Source organism: Bos indicus, chromosome 16, assembly GCF_029378745.1.
Source record: "Bos indicus isolate NIAB-ARS_2022 breed Sahiwal x Tharparkar chromosome 16, NIAB-ARS_B.indTharparkar_mat_pri_1.0, whole genome shotgun sequence".
In the NCBI taxonomy this organism is placed as follows: domain Eukaryota; kingdom Metazoa; phylum Chordata; class Mammalia; order Artiodactyla; family Bovidae; genus Bos; species Bos indicus.
In genome coordinates, this window is record NC_091775.1 from 26,911,372 (window position 1) to 26,915,966 (window position 4,595).

The 4,595-nt window shown below is 48.4% G+C and overlaps 1 non-coding gene across 1 annotated transcript; it reads left to right on the forward strand.

Annotated features, from left to right (window-relative positions):
- Positions 1–3,525: 3,525 nt before the first annotated feature.
- On the forward strand, positions 3,526–3,598 carry TRNAT-UGU (transfer RNA threonine (anticodon UGU)). The gene has a single exon. It is a non-coding gene; the product is annotated as a tRNA-Thr (tRNA).
- The last annotated feature ends 997 nt before the right edge of the window (positions 3,599–4,595 follow it).

Consider the following 4,595-nt stretch of genomic DNA (forward strand, 5'->3'; position numbering starts at 1 on the left):
CTGTCACTTCCACTTGTGAATCTGTATGGGGTTTATAAAGCGACAGGGTCCCCAGCTTCCTGCCCCTCCCCTTCCTTAGTATTGCTCCTCTCTCCCTCCATGCCCAGACTCGGGTGCTCCCAACTAAGGGGTCCTGTTCCTGCCTCCCATCCCCAACTCAGTAGTGAGGGGCCAGATCCCAGGGAAGACCCCCCAACTCCCTCCCTCCCTCCACACTCTGATCCTGGGAGTCCCCACACAAAAGCCTACCTTTCATCTTGGACCTGCTGTTGCCAGCCCCTGAAGCTTCCTCATCTTCAAAATGAAGGGCAGGCTAATTGAACTTGAAAGTCCACCCTGACCCTTGAACCGCACATGCTCTGACCTTGAGTCTGACTGTGGATACGCTGGAATAAGGCCTGCTCCCTGGACAGCGGATGCGGGACAATGATGCTCAGGACGGTGCAAAAGAACCGATGGATGCCCGGGCAGGTGCTGAGCCACCGGGCTCGGTCCTGTTCCCCTTCCCCCACCGCGATGCAAGGGATTCAGCCCCGCGCAGCTGGAGAGAAAGGAGAGCTTGCGGATGGGCAAGCAAGGCAAGCTGCCTGCCCTGCAGAGTGCTGCCTTACAGCAGAAAGAACAGAGAGCACAGCCAAGGGACTTCCGCTTCCATCTCCTCCTCTCTCTCCACTCAAACTGGGCCTGGGATGCCTTCCGCCACTTCGCAGTGCCTCAAGCTGGAATCTCTCCCTGAGATGTTCTCCTCTGGGAATGTTCAGCCCATGAAGCACAACATCTGTCATGTTTGTAGCTGGCACTTCACGATCTCTGCCCAGGGTCAAGTTCTCAATTGTGTTGAATTCCCCAAAGTGCTCCAGGATATAGCCAAAATGATCAACTCCATTTTACAGGTGGTGAAAGGGCTTGATAAAGGGCGTCAGGAGAAAGAGGAAGGGACATAAAATTAAATATAAAACTTCCATACACTTGTTTCTCTAATACCAAACTGAAAGTGAAAGTTGTGACCCCATGGACTATAGCCTGCCAGTCTCCTCTGTCCATGGAATTCTCCAGGCCAGAATAATGGAGTGGGTAGCTGTTCCCTTCTCCAGAGAATCTTTCCAACCCAGGAATTGAACCCAGGTCTCCTGCATTGCAGGCAGATTCTTTACCAACTGAGCCACCAGGGGCTTGATAAAGTAGTGGGGGGGGGGGGGGGGGGTGGTCAAGAGAAGGAAGAAGTGATGTAAAAATTAAATATAAAACCTCCTTACACTTGTTTCTCTAACACCAGACTACTTATGAGCAAATTAAACTCTTTACAGGATGCCCACCCTCCTGACCCTTCTTTTCATCTCATCCTTCATCTTTATGTCCTTTATCCTACAGCTCAAAAGTTAGAGTTGAGAGGAGAGGGGCCTTTTTTCTATCACATCCCATTGCGACTGCCCGCACATGCTATTCACCGGGGCTATGAGGAGGGTTGGTGCAAGTGAAAACCGCTGGTGAAGCTCCACTTGCCAGAGACAGCACAGGATCAAGGGAATGGAGGTGGAACAGGAGGGAAGGAGGCAGGGCACAACCTTGAAAAGAATGATACGGCCACAGGATGCGACCAAAACTGGTTAGAACCAACTAGGTGCAAGATTGTGGAAGATTCAAATTCCGCTGGACCTTGAGCCTCATTATACACTCACTAGTGCCATGACCGTTCTGAGGCCAACCATAAAACATCAAGAGATGGGAATATCAGACCACCTTACCTGTCACATGAGAAATCTATCTGCAGGTCAAGAAGCAACAGTTAGAACCAGACATGGAACAAGGGACTGGTTCAAAATTGGGAAAGGAGTAAGTCAAGGCTGTATATTGACACCCTGCTTATTTAACTTATATACAGAGTTCATCATGTGAAATGCTGGGCTGGATGAAGCACAGGAAAATGAAGGATGTTACAAAATTCCAACTTGGATGGAGAGGCCTTGGAAGTAAGGGAGGATGATGAGAAGACATCTCCCAAAGCAGCTTCCTGATTTCTGCTGGCTCACAGAATTAATGTCATCGTAGATGTCATTTGCTCAGCATTTATTGAGCACCTACTGTGTGCTAGACACTATTCTGTGTGTTAGGAATACAGCAGGGAGTAAAACAAAAACCCTTGGCCTCAAAGAACCAACATCCTAACCTGGAGAAATAATAAACATAATAGTAAGCACATTATCTAGTAGGAAAGGTTAGGTAAGTGGCATGGGGCAAAAGGGCAGATAAGGAAGACGGCGCAGCTTTAAGTAAGGGGTGGGAGGGTCTTGTTGCGAAGGGTAAGCAGAAGCCTGAAGGAGGTATAAGGGAGAGAAGCCCGCAGACCACTGGGAGCGCGTGATCCTCCTGCTGCCGGCATGATTTCATGCCTTCAGTAAATAATTAAGCAAAAGGAAATAAGGCATCGTTTCATTATCCAAATCGTTTTAAAAAAGAGCAGGGACAAGCTTTACTTACTCTAATGTCTAATAGTATGTATCAGATCAGATCAGATCAGATCAGTCGCTCAGTCGTGTCCGACTCTTTGAGACCCCATGAATCGCAGCACGCCAGGCCTCCCTGTCCATCACCAACTCCCGGAGTTCACTCAGACTCACGTCCATCGAGTCAGTGATGCCATCCAGCCATCTCATCCTCTGTCGTCCCCTTCTCCTCCTGCCCCCAATCCCTCCCAGCATCAGAGTCTTTTCCAATGAGTCAACTCTTCGCATGAGGTGGCCAAAGGACTGGAGTTTCAGCTTTAGCATCATTCCTTCCAAAGAAATCCCAGGGCTGATCTCCTTTAGAATGGACTGGTTGGATCTCCTTGCAGTCCAAGGGACTCTCAAGAGTCTTCTCCAACACCACAGTTCAAAAGCATCAATTCTTCGGCGCTCAGCCTTCTTCACAGTCCAACTCTCACATCCATACATGACCACAGGAAAAACCATAGCCTTGACTAGATGAACCTTTGTTGGCAAAGTAATGTCTCTGCTTTTGAATATGCTATCTAGGTTGGTCATAACTTTCCTTCCAAGGAGTAAGCATCTTTTAATTTCATGGCTGCAGTCACCATCTGCAGTGATTTTGGAGCCCAGAAAAATAAAGCCTGAATAGTATGTAAGTACATAATAAATATGTGTTGAATCAATTAATTCATCCATAGTCAATAACTTAATAAGAACACTACAACTTCCCTGTAAGTGTGAAACATGATACGAATTGTCATATAAACAACAGATTGGAGACTCTTTTAAGATGTAAAAGTACCGCTAGTAATATCAGGGCACTATTATATTTTTGCTTTTTCCCTTCCAGCATTTACCTGTATCTATAACTTATCATAGGTATGATTTAGTGATTCGTAATCCTAAACACACGATTTTGAGAACGGATTTTTTCTACTTATGATGTTGTTTTCGTAATTGCCATTGACAGAGGATGCACAGGCTAAACTATTTTCCACTGCCAGAAAGCAGTATTGTTTCCAATGTCCCTGAATTATAACGCGCCAGGTAGCAAGGAGGCTCCATAGCTCAGTGGTTAGAGCACTGGTCTTGTAAACCAGGGGTCGCGAGTTCGATCCTCGCTGGGGCCTCTCATGCGCTCTTATCATTTTTAAAATCGTCCCGTTGTAAATATGCCCCAAAATACAAAATGATTTCTGAAAACGTTACTTCTTGCAGGATTAAAAGTAACTGCTCCTGACATGCTTTACTGTGCTTTAGAAATGACCCGGAAGAGAAAATACCGGAATGCAACAAAGAGCAGGAAAAGGAATAGCGGTCCTCGGGGACGCGGCGCTACCAGGACCTGGGGCCCAAGCTCCCGAAAAGCAGGCGCGAGGCTCCAGAGGTTTGTTCTCAAGCTCTGCAAAATCAGACTAGTACTGAGCCACAAAAGGGCAGGGGGGCGGCTGGCGTCCGGCACTCCGCCGAGGGCGGGGCGCGCGCGGAGGCGGAGTTGCACCTGCAGTTGCGCCGCGCAGCCGGCGGGCGGCGCTATGGCTAAGCGCCCACTCGCCTGTGCGCGGCCGGCTTGTGCGTTCTGAGCCTATTCCCGGGACTCAGAGTGTGGCCAGCGTGGCCTGGACCGAGGCCGGCGCTGTGATGACACGTGGCAGCCTGGGCTTCGGAGCCCAGCCCTACCCCTTGGAGAGGAAGGGGGAGCGACTCCCAAAAATAAACAGTCCCGGTCTGCTTGGGAAGCCAAGTTTTGCAGCCGGTCCTATGTCTCCGTTTTTTTCCCCCTGAATTGCAGAATACCGTGTGGCTTTTAAAGTCGGGAGAGCCTTTTCTGAATATATGATTCTCTCCACCCACCATTTCTTGGTAAAGGATTGTTTGTAAGGAAGCCACTAGCCACCTGTGGCCCTTGACTGAGTGCCTGAAATGCGGATATTCAGGACTGAGATGTGCTGAAAGAATAAATTACACGTTGGATTTAGAAAATTTAGCACAGAAAAAGAGAACTATCCCGTTAGTAATTTTTCATTGATTACATATTGGTATAAAGCTGTCATATATTGTTGTTCAGTCGCTCAGTTGTGTCTGACTCTGCGACCCCATGGACTGCAGCAGGTGCCCTGGAGGCTT